The sequence below is a fragment of the Pinus tabuliformis genome, chromosome J, assembly GCF_031772625.1.
Source record: "Pinus tabuliformis cultivar Carrire ecotype Pingquan chromosome J, CPIR1, whole genome shotgun sequence".
Lineage (NCBI taxonomy): Eukaryota > Viridiplantae > Streptophyta > Pinopsida > Pinales > Pinaceae > Pinus > Pinus tabuliformis.
Window position 1 is genome coordinate 261,201,291 of NC_142295.1, and position 18,127 is coordinate 261,219,417.

Genomic DNA, 18,127 nt, shown 5'->3' on the forward strand with positions numbered 1-18,127 from the left:
TATGGGTAATATCCTTGGAAATATGTCGCCAATCTGGCATTAATGAACCGAATGTGGGGGGAACGGTTGGATTTGAATTCAAAATGCCCTGTAAATTATAGGTGGAGGCCCAAAGAAAAACACTTCACATTTTGAGAATTGAGTTGTTGAGCTCTCAGGCACACATGAACCGTGAAAAATTCGAAGCTTTGCTAGACAGTTCAGTATTCGAAACGTTGCCAAAGGAGAAACAGGAGCTTTTGTATAGCATCATGTCAACACCTGCAGAAGCTATAAGCGTTGAAGTAATGACAATAGAGGGGGTTGTGCCAGATGTTGTTAGGGAGGCAGAGGGAGCTGCTCCAGAGGTTGTTGAGGTATTAGCTGAAGTTCCCAAATCACCACAGACACCTAGACTGAAGCTGACCCCAACCAAGGAGAGTGCAAAGGATAAGAAGGGCAAGCAGGCTGTGATACTGATGCGCACGTCGCCAAGACGAAACCCACCAAAGGACAATCCCACCGCACAGGAAAAGGGAAAAGCCATTAACCTGGAGCTGGAGGAGAAAGAAATTGCGGACATCTCGATGGATGATGAGGACTTGGGGATAGAAGTGGAGAAAGTTGAAGTCGAGGGTGCTGACCCTCTCACTAAATTGCCTGAGTACGTCCCTCCATGCAAGGGTAAGACCAAGGTGCCAAAGGACATTGACAAGTGCAAGGTCCCCTTGCAAACCCCTCTACTGCCAAATGAGATTGCCTTTGAAGGACTGCACTTGGGGTGGGTTCCTCTGTTAAAACTAGAAGATTGGGAGTTAGTTAACCATGAGAAGTTCCCACACTTAGCGACAGAGGAGGTAATGCGCCACATTATTGACACAACCACCGGAATGACTGCATTGGGACCACGCAAGTGGCTCGGGGTTTAGACAAGGTAGGTCTGCTCAACCTGCTATGGGTGTTGTACTACAATCACACCCCCTTTTTAGGTTTGGTCATCAAGAAGCTATTATTCTTGGTGCATGATGGGTGTCTGTGGCTGGACGAGCCAATACCCATCACCGACAGATTGATCCATAGGATCATGCAGCTACCCTACATAGGGGAAAATCCAGCCATGATGTTTGGTGGAAAAGGTGGCGAGCTCGCCCTCACAGAGGCCATGAAGGATAAATTCAAGCTCATGAAGAAGTCGTGAGGCTATTTCATCTCGAGTATCTGCGACCCTGCAGTCAAAGTAGCAACGCAGATTTTGGCAGGAAAGGTTATGAGGAAATGTCACACAGATGAACTGTCGGCATCAGTCATCACTCTTGCAACCCAATGCACGGAAGCAATCCAGTTTAATTGGGCACGTTATCTTTGCAGTGAGTTCCTTGAGAATAGTTGCGAGGCATAAGAGCTTAGTAAGACCTTCCACTATGTGTGGCTCTTGTTGTCTATTGTGCTGGTAGCGTGGGAGCTACTGGAAGACAGTCAATTCCCATCGGTTGAACCAGACCTGCCAAAAGCAGGGAAGTATGCTTCATTGTGGGTGACCAATGATTCTCAGCGCATCAAAGATAGCAAGATATTCTGGATCTTGATGGAAATGAACATCTGCATGGTTATCAATCGCATACCGTGGTTTTCACCTATGTTGTTTTCCAACTTGTAGGGGTATGTGGATTTCAAGGCATACTTTCACCGTGTGTCAATAAGGGCATGGAAGGACCCTCCACACACATGGTATGACTTTCCTTACTTGGCAACGGATGACGCAATTGATGCAGTACTTGATGGCTGGCCGGCAGAGTGGTGCAGTACCTTAGACTTGGGGATTGGGGTGAGCAAGTCTGCCGCAGAGCGCAAAAAGGAGGAGACCAAGCTCAAGATGGCATAGCTGGCCAAGAAGAGGAAGAAGGAGGCTACTAAAAAGGCCTAGGTGGAGTGCAATGCCACCCAACAGATGAAGAAGCAGATAGGCGAAACAGAGCGTCGCTCTGACAAAGGTGCGAGGTTTCCTTCATCCGAAACAGAGGAGGAAATGGACGAGAAAATAGAGTTGCATGGCACAGACCCACAGAAGACATTGGACCACATCAAGCATCCAATGGAACAAGAGAAAGTGGGGTCGAGAAAGAAATCCAAGGCCACTAAGGCGTCACTAGACCCAATCACCCTCACAGAGGGAGATTTGCATGACATTGGAGACACGGTGTAGGGTGTCACCACAGAGGCAATACAATAGTTCGAGAAGAAACAACAAATACTATTAGCAGCCATCCAGATAGGTATGTAGGAGTTTTAGACCTATGCATCACAGGCTGGCATGGTGTCCACCATCCTCTCTATCAGTACTTCAAAAGCTGTCGAGATGCTGCGTGAAAAGTTCTCCCATGCGATATTGTTGCCGGATAGAGCATTGACCACAAAAAAATAAGATGACAGGCCCACTATAAGTTCCCTCAAGGGAGTGGGGTTGAACTTGGTAGTTCTCCTTGGCAAGGTGCTCCAACTATTGTAGGACGGAGTGATCACAAAGCTAAGGGCCCCGAACACTGCGCTTTATAGGTGATTAGCGAGCAGAAGATTAATAATGAACAGATGTCCCTACAACGATACTCTGCCATCACCGTCATGCTTGAGGTAACTGACCAAAACAATCGTATAGTTCAAGTCATGGAGGAGGCATGTCGAATGGTCCCGGAGTTGGCCATTCTAGAGGAAGAACCGGTCAAGATGCGCGTTCACAAGCTTGCTACACGGGTGCGCGATGCTTGCACAGAGTTGGTTAAGGTTCAACTGGAGCTAAACCTAAATATTACAGATTTACAATTGAAGGCCCAAACTTCAAATCCTCTAGAATTAAAGGAGCAGCGTGCAACTGCTGTCACAGAGGTGATAGCAGCGGTAGACAGTGCAATAATAGGCTTCACACAACTTTTTGAACAATCGTTCGAGGTCCTGACGACCTTGCAAGATGACCCTAATGTACAACAGCTAGAGATAGAAGTGTAAGAACTACAACAGCACTATGATGAAGTAAAAGCTACAACGTGCACCATTGCTCTCACACAGAGATTGGTGAAGCTGTAGGAGGCCAAACAATTGAAAAAACATGTAGATGGAACGCAACACAAGGAGGCAGTGTTGAAGGGGCACTTGAAGCCCTGGTTGGATGAGGCTTATTCAGTCATATCCCCTATTGAAGGCAAGCTTTCTAACATGTAAGAAACTAAGCATAAGCTTTAGGCCCATAGTTCAGGACTAGTGACTGAGCAGTTGGTTGAAGAAGTGAAGCAAGTGGCCGCATAGTGCACTGCCGAGGTTGCCATCATCTAGGTCGAGTTGGGAGGTCTTCGCCTCAAGATCTCCATGCCTGTAGAGTGACTCAAGGGCAAGTCACTATGTTTGTGTTGGGGGCTTGTTGGGAATGGGTTCCCCCAAGGGCAATTTTGGGGCTAAAACCCATGTTTTGGGACAAATTTTGTAATAAAGTTGTAAAGTCTCCACATTTTGTGTTTGCGGAGTACGAAGGTGTCAAGAGTCATAAAGGGTTGTCTACCCTTATTTTGTAAAGTGTAAAGTCAACTGTAAATATCCACCCATGGTCTGTGGACCGTGGGATTGTATAAAAAAGAGCTAGGTAAGTATGCTCTAAGTAGAGAAGTTAGTAGACAAGTTTTGGAGTCTTTGTAGAGAAGTCTAAGTGTTTTGGGTCTTAGTGTAGGTAGAGGCTCTACAACTGAGTGCGCAGAGGCCTAAGGTGGAAGTCCGCAGATGAGTGCGCGGACCCCTGTAACTATGTGCACAGAGTGGATAAATTCTATATTAATTTGAAGATATCAATAAAGAGAAGTATTCTGCAAATTCTGTGTACTTATTTCTTGTTAATGCATCTGGTTATATTTCATTTTGGGTTTAATTTACAATGTTTATGTGATGCGTGAATATATGTGATTATATTGGTTAATCGAACGCAAGTGAGAATTTCAGGTTACACAGTGCTAATTGTGATTGTTTAGTAAGATAAGTAAAACACTTAAGATAACTCAGGAACCTATACAATACGCTATCATAGCAGTGCGAGAGTACTTGGATCACGGGTTAAGGCTATGTGAAGGCCAATCATACACCTTCACAGAAGTACTGAAGGGCAGAATAAAGGGTAGACTCTGAGAGCCCTAAAGCTTAGTGACCTGCACGAAAGTAGGAAAAGAGAGTAATAAACCAACATCATTACCATCTCAGGGTGTGGAAACTTGGTTCCAATATCCCCCTATGCTGCTTCGGGTGAGACTTTAGTCCGCGCTCTACGGGATGATGCCAAAAGGGCCAGTATTGTAGGGATTTGTCTAGCTAACTAGCACTGAACTTGGGTCAGGCACCACAAATCCAATGCAAGGAAACAAGGACAATGTTCCAATAAGAATATTTGATGAGATGAAGAAATCCATCTCCTACATTCCATGCATGTCTTGTAGATTTAAATGAGGAACATAGTGGCCACTCCTGAGTACTTTTCAAGTTATCTGGAGTAAGGAATAAGAATGGGATGTCATGATAGTCTGTGTAGGTGAACTGAGATTAAATTCTCAGCATGGTGGATTACACAGAGAGTCAGTGAAGAACTCAAAAGCCCATTTTTAGGTTTAATGCCATGACAATGTTCAACCAGCATAGGTAACAACAATAGGAGGATCCATACTAAGGTACAATCAGGAAGTGTGGACATAGGCAACAAAGAAAAGATTATGCAGTGTGCATGAGAGTATCAAAACAATCAATTTCCATTGAGGAATGTGGCATGTACAGTGTATGGTTGGTGTTCTAGAGCAGTGAGAGCAAAGAGTGTGGTGTGAGATGAACAACAAGATAAGAGATGAAGGGTGCATAAGCAAAGAGCATGTGAGAGAAGGCATAGGGTTGAGGACATACTATTATGAGTAGAGAATAGAGTGCTCTTGTATGATACCAAGGGACTCTGTGGAACAGTAGTGGACCCAGAGCATAATTTGTTTCTACAACCAACCTTATTGGTATTTTCCATAATTGTATATTCCTTTGTTTTCAGTTTGAAAATTGTATGAAATAGTAGAGCAATTGAAAGAGGAGGTCATAGCTTGCATTCAAAAGAGATTGGTGCCTCTTGGAAAGTTAGTGCTTGCCAAGTTAAGGGGGCCATTTCCTCATATGAGTGGGTCCTCACAAAAAAATTGATGTAATTAAGTAAGTCCTTAGTTTACATCATAAACAAACAATAATTTGGTGGCTTCTTTCCTCTGGGTTTCCATGTGAAAACATCGGTGTCAAAATGTGTATGTTTCTCATGTGACTAGTTTTATGAATGTATGAATGCTTAAAATTTTTCTCACTTTTTATGAATGAATTCTCTCATAAGCAATGGAAAATAAAAAGGACTAAGATCATATTCAGGGAAAATATTTAGGAATCTCACTATTAATGATTCACATTCCAATTCAAAGGTTACTAGGTGAAGGCTTTGCCACAATCCACAGTCTGATTCAGGGATCACTAGGACATGTATTATTTCCTTCATAGACCATGTCAATCATTTTTGAATCCATCAAACAATCCATGCCAGCCAAAACATGAGAACCCCATCACAGGATGCCTATATGGAAATGGCAAGGCAAGGATGAAGAACACTGTCACACTTGGAAAAACCCATGTCAATGACAACAAGAGAACCAAGAACACACATGTATAAAAAGGAATGCCCAAACTAGCAAGGAAATAATACACGTAATTTGATACCTGCAAATAATATCTTTGAGCCACTTGGTCATGCTCTTCCTTGCTTAATATTTTCTTCCTCTTGCCTTCTTTCCTTTTCTTGCATTAGAAGAAATTTTAGCCTAAAATTTCCCATGAACTTTTCACATAATTTCCATGTCACAATATGTAAGCCAATCCAATTCATTTAAATTTAACAAGAGCCACAGGTAAATATTTTGAAGGGAAAAGAAAAAAAAAACTACATTTTTTAATTTTATTTTTGGCTTATCTCCTTACAGGTATACTCAAATTTCAAGTGTAGAGAATCGTTGGATGCGGAATTAAATTCAGCATGAAATGAGTACTCATTATGCATAATTTGAGAATACCTGCATTGATAAAAACTGAGTATACATTAAAAACATGTGTTCAACACACTTTGTTTTATGTATCTTGAATTTTTTATCATTGTGGGTCATCTCAAAAGTATGCATAGTGGGTGCTCATTGGATGCAGAATTTAATTCCACATCCAATGTGTCTAAAATTGAAATTTGAGTAAACCTACAAGGGGGTAAGTCAAAAATACAACTAAAAATATATATTTTTCTTCTTTTCCATCCAAAATTCATAACTCCTATTTTATTACTTTAAAAATTATTTTATTATTTTTCCTTAGGAAGCCACTTTTAGACTGAAATTTCCTCTATTGATCCAATACTAAAGTGTTCCAAGAAAACTATAGGTATCAGAAAGTGTGTGAGAGAGAGAATAAAGGGAGTGCTCTAAAGTAGAACTAACGAAACGTACCAACTAATCCTCAAAAGACTTTTTATTAATGAGGCATCTATTTTTTTCAAATCTCTATTATTTTCCATCATTTTCCTCCTCACATGGAACATGTGGCCTTTCAGCTTCATTTTCTCCTAATTTCCTTTATTTTCATAAAAACAAATGTCAATTAATTCCTCGTGCCTTTCCAAATTCTTTGCCATTTCCTTTGCCAATTTCGTTAGCCATAATAAATCAAATGAACACCCACACTAGGATATTTTTTCCCAACGTTCAGCTTGGAATAAGTGTCCCATTACCATGGTTATTATTTTTCCTTTATTAACTTTATTTATATGGAATTTTCACCAAGGCTCTTACATTGGTTCACTATCCTAATATCAAAATTAAATTTATTTACATTATGAAAAAAGGTAGGGGTATAACATCGTTAATCTTTTCGATTGGCTGGAACCATGTTCACTCCTTTGACTGTGTGTGGTTGCCTCACAATATTTTTCCCTATTCCTTTAAATTTAATATTTCCCTTTCATTTCTAATGCACCCTATACTCAGAACATTGCTTAGATTTGACATAAAAATTCTTTAATTTCCTAATTGCATCTTCAAGAGTTTGTGGTTCATCAAACTCAATTCAGTCTTTAAATACGTAGGAGGTTGAGCCTTCATAAACTCCTCCATCTTGTAATCCATTCTTCTTCTTCTCTAGCTATGGTGTCTTTCACTAGTAGCATCTGAGTGCTTCCCATAATCAATTGTCCCTTTTTTACGAGTCTTCAATGGGTAACCTCTCCACATTCTGTCCTCACTAGATGACCTGTTATTTTTCTTATATCTATTAGCCTCAACATCATCAATCCTCCTTTCTTTTATTTTATGCCCCAAACAATTTTTTTGAATTTAAAACTAGCTCCAGAGTCATTCTACCTTTGCCTCTACAAATAATATAGACTTTACAGTATTAGTGCATTCATTCCTTCTTGAATTTCCCATTCCCTAACAATCCTCTCATTTCCACCTTTACAACTCCTTGTTTCAACCCTTAGGCTTCTCAAGGTTTCCATCCTTTTGGGAGAGGCTTCCTCTCCTTTTTCTTCAAAGAATTCATTTTCTTCATGTCGAAGTTGTGACCTATCAGTGATATATTGCACCATTGTATTGCTCATGTTTTTCGTGTCTTTCTAGGTTTCCTTATCTAATGTCACACATATAGAACTATTAGCCAACATCAATTAAAAATTAACGCATGAGCATCATAATCCTTGGTTCCTTAACATAATCAAATGGTTTCATATATGCCTGAAATATGAACAACATGTTAGTGCATTTGTAATAATAAAAGTCCTATCAAAATCAGGTGCATCTATCAAAAGTAAATACATTAAATGGCACATATTACCAATCCTCATCAAAATCATCCTTCATAACTAGTTCTACCACCTATCACATAGTTATAGATCACTATCTTATTACAAAGTTCCATGTTGACCCTTCTGCTCTAATATTTTGTAAGGGAGCTCCAATTTTATTTCTAAATATCTAGTGCTGAACCTTTGCTCTTATATTATGTAAGAAAGCTCCAATTTTATTCCCAAAAGTCTAGTGTTGAACTCGTGCTATGATACTAGTCTATAATAGCCCCTCCTATCCCCCTTGGACTCTCCAAGGCCCGTGAGAGGTGTTACTTATATTTAACCAAAGCTCCATAGTCATGTCATGGAAATGGGGTTACACAATTCCTCCTTTTCCAACTAATTTAAAACTAAAAACCAATACTATCATCATGTCAAGTTCATCGAGACCTCTCCAATGATATAAATTTTATGCCAATCTAACTTATAGATAAAATTTATGGCCAATTCAAGTTTGGTCCATTAAGCCCTGCCTCATCATCAATGTCCTCCACAAGGCACCCACGTGGTATCCCATGTGGTGCCCACATACCCACTCCTAGATGAGTCCACATGGAATGGATGAGGAAAGCACAAATTTTAGTTTAGTCAAGTTTGGTCCTCATTGGCACATTCAATAAAGAAGCTTACTAACTCCCAACTGTTGACACCCAACCTAGCCCACTCCTGACTCACCTAGGGCTTGACCATGTCATCTCCAAAAATATCTTGAATTCCATGTCAAGGATGACTCCCCCAACCACCAACTAAAATGACTCCTAACTCAAGCTTGGAAAAATATCACCAGGTCATTGGTTAATGACAAATGACTCTTAACTCAGGCTTGGATAATGGGTGAAAGGCTCCATGTGTATAAGAGTTCCCAAATATGTGATATTTGATATGGGTGGCCTTGAAAGCATGTAAGCTAAATTGTTTGTGTTTTCCCTCTTATATTTTATCACTAAATGATACTACTATAAACACCCCATCCACTTGTAATGTCTATTTTATTGTAGGTTACTTTGGTCCTATATGTATTGTAGTGCCAAGTGATCTTTGTGAATTATTGTCCCGTTCTCCATCAAGTAGTCTTCCCACTTCTTGATAGTGTTAGGGTCCAACCTTAACCCCTTTATCTATGTAATAGGGTCGAGTCATAGTTATAGTTAGTTAAAGAGTCAATAAATCTTGTATTAATAATTTTAAGTGGTTGACCCGCATTTAAGAAAGGGACCACAGTTAGTTGCAAACAGGCCATGGTATTACATAGATGGTATTGAGAGAACCATTGTACTGACCCATGGTATTGCATGTATGAATCCTATATAAAGGATAGAGACTCCCCATTGAAGAGCGTTGTGTCTTATTTTGTAATTGAGCTTTGCTTTGCTGGAGGTTGCCCCCTCGAAGAGGCAAGTGAACATTGCTTTCATCTCTAAATAATAAAATACTTATTGTTTTTCTTATATTGTTCTATGTTCTCTGTTGTATTTCTTTGTATATTTGGCATTCTATCATCTTCTTGCAGTTCAAGAGCATACAAGTGGTATCAGAGCACTTTCCAAGGCTGGTGATATCTCCATTTTTGGGCAGAAATTTTTTCAGGCCAGAGACGTGTTCCGACATCTTTAAACCATGGGATCTTTCACTGAGCGCATAAACTTGCGGATTCGGGGAGGCATGCATGCAAAAAATAAAACAGGTGGTCACGCTTGTTGGACTCACTTATAGCCCATGTGGGTACCCCTTCGAGTAGTAGCACATTAGATAGAACCACGAACAGATTGTCTTCCATGTACCCTCGGGGTATATTGGAAGCCCCCTAGGCTCACCTGAAACCTCGCCTTAGATAAACTGTCGGACGTCTTGCTACTACAGTACACCGAGAAAAACACTCAGGGAGATTACTCATGCATATGATAGGGTAGTCGGGTAGTACATCTAAGGGTATGGTTGATCCTCCTTAGTTAGTGCCCTAAAATATTGGTCTAAGTACTACTGTTGGACCCTTATGTATATTGCGATCTGTAGTGCCTGACACTCCTTGAGACCATAGTTCCCTCGTCTCTGTGAAGATCGCTCATTATCGTATTCACCATATTAGATCTAGCAGTTGGGGTTTTTTTGCTGCCACAACAATCAGATCCACGAGTTGAGGTTTTATCGCCATAGTACCATTCAGATCTAGCAGCTAGAGTTCTGTCGCAGCCGCAGTCCAAATCACATTCAGCAGTTGGGGTTTTGCAGGAAGAGGCTTGTGGCCCCTATAACCTGAGGTGATTCTCAGAGGGCATTGGGCAGGATTAAGTTTTCTGGAAATTGGCCACTACATTATTGATAAGCGGGGAGTAAAACTCCATTCAGAGTGTAAAAAAAATAAAATTCTATGGCCTTTCCAAGATGCTTATAAGAGACCTAACCCATAAGAATTAGGATGACAAGCTGATCACGGTGGTAAAATTCACTTGTCACCTTCAATTTTCGGGCAGAACCAAATTTTTTCGAAGTGATGACAAGTGACCTAGATCTGTGTATGGTAGAAACCAGAGCTCAAGCCATGGCCAACGAGAATATCGAGAGCCTTGAAAAAAAGTTGGATTCTTTCCAGATCTTAGCAGATCAGATGCAAAAATTCATGAAAACATTCAACGGGATCTCATCGGGGTTGCATTCGGAGGCACATGGTTTTAATGAAGACCCTGAAGGAGAATCTAGCCATCATATTCACTTCCATGGAAATCACCAACATTTCCACCCTTGACCACCCAAGCTGGACATGTATAAATTTGATGGCTCTAATCCGACAGTATGGGTATAAAAAATGGAACAATATTTCACCCTGAATGATATCCTAGATGATGAAACTAACCTACGTGTGGGAGGCCTTTACTTAGACCAAGAGAGATGGAAATGGTGGCAGTGGCATTGGAAATGCTATCATGGGAAAATTACTTCGCAGGTGTTATCAAAATCCAATTGTGACTGCTTTGACAATGAATCTAATTTTTTGGGTCCTCTTACCAAGCTTCGATACATAGGCACAGTAAAAGACTACATTTCAGCCTTTGATACATTGGCCACCCGCACAAAAGGTCTGGGAGATGAATTCTACTTGGAATGTTTAATAAGTGGTCTCAAAGAAGCCATCCAATCCCATGTCTGAATGCACCACCCACCTACATGGATGGACTCTTGAAAAAATGCTATTGAGGTCGAGCATGCTTTAGTTGCCTAGTCGCCTCATCCAAATCTCATAGCGAAGGGACGCCCCAATTAGGGTTAGGGAACTACCCAAACACTTAAGGTTCAAAAGGTGTCACCAACAGAAATGGTCGAAAGAAGAAAACAAGGATTGTGCTACTAGTGTCATGGCAAATACTCCCCAGGGCATAAATGCAAGGAACCCAAATTCTTTCAAATTGATGTTACTGATCACAGCTCATCTAAGGAAGCCCCACCCCTTGAGGGACTAGAGGAAGAAGATGAGGACACCCAGTAGGACAATGAGCTTCCAACCACACCCGAGGAACTAGTTATCTCACTACATGCTTTGGTAGGGATTTCTATGCCCCAAACTCTCAAAATCAGAGGTTTTATTAAACATCGCCCTGTAGTAGTATTGATTGATATTGGTAGCACTCATAACTTTATCCATCAGAGAGTTGTTGAAGTTGTTTATTGTTTTGTAAGGGCAGTCTCTAATTTCCAGGTCCAGATTGTTGATTGGGGGACAATGAAATGTGAAGGCCACTGCGAAAATATCAAAATTCATATGGGATATTACCACCTAAAGGCCCACATGTTTGCAGTCAACATGGGTAGTTGTGACATTGTCTTGGGTGCAGAATGGCTTTGCACACTAGGCTCAATCACAATGGATTTCCAGGAGTTATATATGAGTTTTAGGAAGAATGACCACATGAATACCCTCCATGGACTCCAGGCAGGTGATCCTTCTATCATCAGCTCACATTGAATGGAAAAGTTGTTGAAAAAGGGCCATCATGGAGTTATTGCCCAATTTAATGCCATCCAAGCCATCGAGCTCACTGTTCTTCAAATTCATCCTGAGATGAAACAGGTCTTAAATCACCATGGGAAGATCTTTGACAAACCTAAATAGCATCCACCCTCTAGAGGGGAACATGATCATAACATCACTTTGGTCTCAGAGGCACAACCACTGAATGTGTGCCCATATAGATATCCTGCTGCCCAAAAGAATGAAATTGAAAAAATCATCAAGGAACTCCTGGAAGCTGATGTCATCCATCCTAGCATCAGTCCTTATTCATCACCAGTGGTCATGGGGCTTAAGAAATATGGGGAATGGTGCATGTGTCCAGAGCTTAGGGCCCTCAAAAAACTCACGGTCAAAGACAAATTCCCTATCCCGATTGTTGATGATTTGTTGGATGAACTACAAGGTGCTCAATTCTTTACTAAGCTAGATCTTTGCTCAGATTATCACCAAATACGCATGCAAGAAGTAGACATTCCCGAGACTGATTTCCAAACTCATGAAGGCCATTATGAATTCTTGGTCATGTCATTTGGTCTCTGTAATGCCCCATCCACTTTTCAAAGCCTCATGAATCACCTGATCAAACCATATCTCATGAAATTTGTCCTTGTTTTCTTTGATGACATTTTGATCTAAAACCTCACCTAGGAAAAACATCTTCAACATATAGACCTGCTCTTGCAACTACTCCGGAAGCATAAATTATTTGTCAAATTGTCCAAGTGCTCTTTTGGCATGGAAGAAGTCACGTATTTGGGCCACATTGTGGGCCGTGAAGGTGTCCGGGTGGATCCCAAAAAGATCCAAAAAATGTAGGATTGGCCCCAACGAAAGACGTTGAAGAGTTTGAGGGGATTCTTGGGTCTCACAAGCTATTTCAGCAATTATGGTCACATTTCTAGACCCCTCACTAACCTTCTCAAGAAAACTTCATTCCTCCAGACTGATGAAGCACAATAGGCATTTATGGCTCTCAAACAGGCCATGTATTCCACTCCCGTATTTGCACTACCCGACTTCATCAAATATTTTGTGATTGAGTGTGATGCGCCATGTATTGGTATTGATGTTGTCTTAATGTAGGAAGGTTGACCCTTGGATTTCACCAGCCAACAACTAAGTGGGAAAGATCTAGGACAATATACCTCTGAGAAGGAGATGATGGCCATCTTACATGCAATAGATACCTAGCGACCATACTTATTGGTGCAACATTTCAAAATCCATAGAGACCATCAAAGCCTCAAATATTTTTTCAAGCAACGTCTATCCTCACCCCAGCAAAATAAGTGGCTGACCAAAATGTTGGGATACGATTATGAGATGATTTACAATAAAGGGCACAAAAATATAGTAGCGGATGCCTTATCATGCCAATTTGAGGATGAAAGTACCCTTCTATCAATTTCTCTCCCCATACGAGATTAGATTGAAGAAGCCATAAGGAATGGTTTTCACCCTCTCTCTCCCAACTCATTAATAACTTGAGATCAGGTCATAATTCAACAGTGGGCTACTCTTGGAAGGATGAGATTCTTCACTACAAGGATAGAGTAGTGATATCACCCACATCCACCCTAAAGACACGCATTTTGACAGAGTTGCACTCATTTCCCACTATAGGCCATGCACGCTTTCAGAAGAACTTACGCTCTCACTCATTATTCTTTTTTTTGGACAGGCGTGAAAACTGGCATTCTTACATTTGTAGATGAATGTGATGTGTGTCAATGCCAAAAAGGTGAGACATTCAAGTCCCCAGGCACCTTAGCACCATTGCCCATCCCTGCCTCAATCTAGATGGATGTTTCTATGGATTTCATTATTGTTCTTCTGAAATCAGGCAACAAGTGAGTCATTATGGTGGTTGTGGATAGACTTTCTAAATATGCTCATTTTTGCGCCCTACCCCACCCATTTACCCCCACTTTGGTGGTTGAAGCTGTGATGGACCATATATTTAAACTACATGGCATGCCCACCTCCATTGTGTCTCATCATGACCCGACCTTCACTAGTAACTTTTGGCAAGAACTTTTCAAGCTACAAGGCACCCAACTCCAATTAAGTACTTCCTATCATCCCCAAACATATGGTCAAACTGAAGCAGTCAACAATTGTTTGGAGACCTACCAAAGGTTATTCACTTTAGAAAAGAAACATCAATGGGTACAATGGTTACCTCTAGCTGAATAGTGGTATAATACTAACTATCATAAAGCCACCAAGATGACTCCATATGAAGCAGTGTATGGTCAACTCCCACCTTCACCTACTTCTTATCTCCTTGGATCCTTTAAGGTGCAAGCAGTGGATCAACTCCTACAAAACCGTGAAACCATGCTAGCCTATCTCAAAGATAATCTCCATCAAGCCTAGAATCGCATGAAGCAACAGGAAAACCAACATCGTTCAGAGCACACATTTCAATAAGGGGATCACGTATTCTTGAGGTTGCAACCATACAAGAAAACATCACTCAAAGACAAGGGTTGTTAGAAATTAGCTCCAAAATTCAACGGACCTTATCAAATACTTCAGCACATTGGAGAAGTAGCCTACAAGCTAGCCTTGCCACGAACTTCAAAAATCAATCCCATTTTCCATGTATCGTGCCTCAAGAAAGTGGTAGGGAACAATTGTGGCATTCAAACCAGTCTATCTGAATTGGATGAAGAAGGTTCACTCTCGCTTCAACCCAAACAGGTCCTTGACACGCAAGAACGACATTTGCACAACCGCACGATCAAGGAAGTCCTCATCAAGTGGAAAGACAGCTCTCCAGAAGATGCGAGTTGGGAACCAGCGACTACTCTTCAATAGTTTCCGAAGCTTCAGCCTTGAGGACAAGGTTTCTTTTTATGGGGGAGGGCATGTTAGGGTCCAACCCTAACCCCTTTATTTATGTAATAGGGTCAAGTCATAGTTATTGTTAGTTAAAGAGTCAATAAAGCCTGTATTAATAATTATAAGTGGTTGACCTGCATTTAAGAAAGGGACCATAGTTAGTTGCAAACGGGCCATGGTATTAGATAGATGGTATTAAGAGAACCATGGTACTGACCCATGGTATTGCATGTGTGAATTCTATATAAGGGATAGAGACTCCCCATTGAAGAGCGTCATGTCTTATTTTGTAATTGAGCTCTACTTTGGTGGAGGTTTCCCCCTCAAAGAGGCAAGTGAACATTGCTTTCATCTCTGAATAATAAAATAATTTCTATTTTTCTCATATTGTTTTGTGTTCTCAGTTGTATTTCTTCATATATTTGGCATTTTGGCATCTTCTCGCATGTCAAGAGAATAACAGATAGCTTGCACTAGGGCGTATAACTCCTTATTGTAGGAAGGATATTTGAGAACCAACCCATGGAATAGTTGATAATGGTAGCATACACACCTTCCTCCTTGCATGAAAATTTCTCTCACAACTTACCGATTCACATATGTATGCACTTCAGAGGGATGTTAAATGTTTTGTAATGTTAGAATAAATGCTTGATTGATCTTCTTCTTTAACTTCTCAAAGGCCCTTTGTTGACCCTTTCCCACAATAAATTCTTTCCCCTTGCTATTATGGCATGGAGTGTTGCTACCACTGCTAACTAAGAATATGATTTTTCACACGTATTGTGTTTCCCCAACAAAACTCTTGACCTTAGAAACATTAGCTGGAATTGGCCACTTCATGATGGCATCTATATTGGTGGTATTTATCTTCACCTTTACTCTACCTAGTACATATCCTATATGCACTAAAGACTGTTGTGCAAACTCACACTTCCTAATATTTTATAAGAACTGGTACGTTTTAATGTCTTTAGCACCTAAATTAAGTTTGAGATGTGACACTCGTAGGTAATTGTCTACAATAGTATATGATCCCAAATAAAAATAAAAATTGAATCAATAAAATGGTGTAATACATCATTTGTAAACCTCATGACTAGCCACTCATAAAACCATTTCCTAGTTTTTAAGGTGGACTTTCAGGTATCTTCTTCTATGACCAAGACCTAGTGATATCTTGACTTTGACTCCAATTTGATCATCTATTTGGCTTGTTGCAACACATCCAAAAGATTATGTATCCTAGGTAGGAGGAAATTTTTCTTTAAGGTATTTTTTTTAATTCCATGTCACCAATATACATCCATCAAGTTACATCATTCTTTGGCACAATGATGATGGGTGACCCACATGGTGAAGTACTTAGTCAAATGGCATTGTGTTCTAGTAGTTGCAACAACTACTTGTTCAACTCATTTGATTATATAATGGGTTACCTATACAGCCCAATGTTTAGCAATCGAGAATTCAACAATCGTTGGATCTCATGCACCACTTCTTTCTTCAATTGTAGGCCTTTAGGCCCTTAAAACACACTACTATACTCCTATAAAAATTATTTGAGTTGCATTTTATGTTCCTTAGTAAATTCCTCCAGAGATGGCTTAGTTATCATGAGCTCTTTTGTAGAATATTTATTCTCATAAAAATAACAAAACATATTTCCTACTAGAACTAATAAACTTTTTGGTTGGGTTGGCAATTACTCGCAAGATATTCAACTTTCCCTTGTGCATGTCGATGATAAAGGATTTTGTTTTCTTGCTGAGGATATATTGTTTGGATATTCACATCAATATCACAGGTGATATCCCTTTCATTAATTTTACAATAAATCCAAGGGTTTTGATTAGAAAATAATGATGGAAGAATTGTATCCCATAAATTCCATAAATCCACACAGATTTTACACTTGGGAAAACATGAACAATTAAAAAAAGTGTGCAACACCTTAAATGAATATTTCAATTGAAAATATGTTTTTGTTGGAGGAATTCATAGGAGGAAGTTTACATATTAATTTGGACATGGAACATGGAAAAATTATTTTGAAGAATCGCTTGCCAAATATTAGTCCACTTCCATTGTAAAAATCATCCACGTAATGCAGCCTCTTGTCATAGAATTTTAGCCTTGAAAATAAGCTACTCTATTGTGTGAATTTGGCCTTCGAGGACTTTTTATTTTTCACCTTAATTCAGTCTCAACCAACAACTCATCCCTTAACTAGATCATACAATTCAGCCTTGATTGTTGGTATTTTAGCCTATGAAAATATTACTAACTTTTCCTCCATTAAAATGCCTACGAAAGATGAGAAATCTTGATCTATTATTTAGTGATTCAGTATATAAACCTTCATTATTCTTCTCATGGAAATGGAAACTCACACTAGATGAAATGAACCCTCTAAATGTAGAAATTTAACCTGTGCAAATATGTTGAACGCAACTCCAAGAGATATGGTAAATTCAAACTCTTTAAGTAACCAATATCAATCCCTTCAAATAAATGAATTTTATTATCACTAATGTGATTAAATCTGCCTTAAGAAAAATATCGATTGACCCCAACACAAATGTAAAAATTGGCCCCTAGCACAAGCTGACAACTCGATTGGAAAAACCCCTAGAATCAACTCAAGAAAATATTTATAAATGTGAACATAAATATCTAGTTAATATGTCATACATGATATGTTAAGCAGAAGTCTCTAAATTCATGAACTTATCCTTTGTTATGTACGAGCTTAATTCCTACAATACAATAAACTTGACCCTCAAAATCATTAGGCTTGGCCAACATAATGATTGGAAAAATCATTATTGAGATTGATATTCTTGGCCACAAATGACCTATTACACACAAGAGAGTTATTATGGTGTGTATTTCAACACTAAAACTAATTCTCTTTAGTTAGGGTGTGTCTTTCAACATCAAAACTAGATATAGTATGGTTTCACCTTTTCTCATAAAATCTTAGAGTTCCTTGTAAATTACCTCAATAATTAATCTCATGCCCTACTTCAATTTCCTCCATTTTAATAATAATTTTCTCAAAAAACCATGGTTTTCTTTTTAATTTCCCAAGAGTGTCTCTTTTTCCACTTTTAGTTGTGATCCTCAATCAAAAGGAGCATTATTTTTTTTTTTTTTGACCTTTATCTATATATGGAAGATTCTAACAATTTCCTTCCCTTGATTTATTTGAATGCTACCCAAACAGAAACCCTTATGCACTTATATATAAGAAATATTCTCATGCACATTCGAGTTAATTTCCATTTTGTTTCTAAAATTAGTAGCCATGATATTCCTTTTCTTAGCATTTTTATTTTTTTCATTGGGCTGAGATTTAGATGCAACTT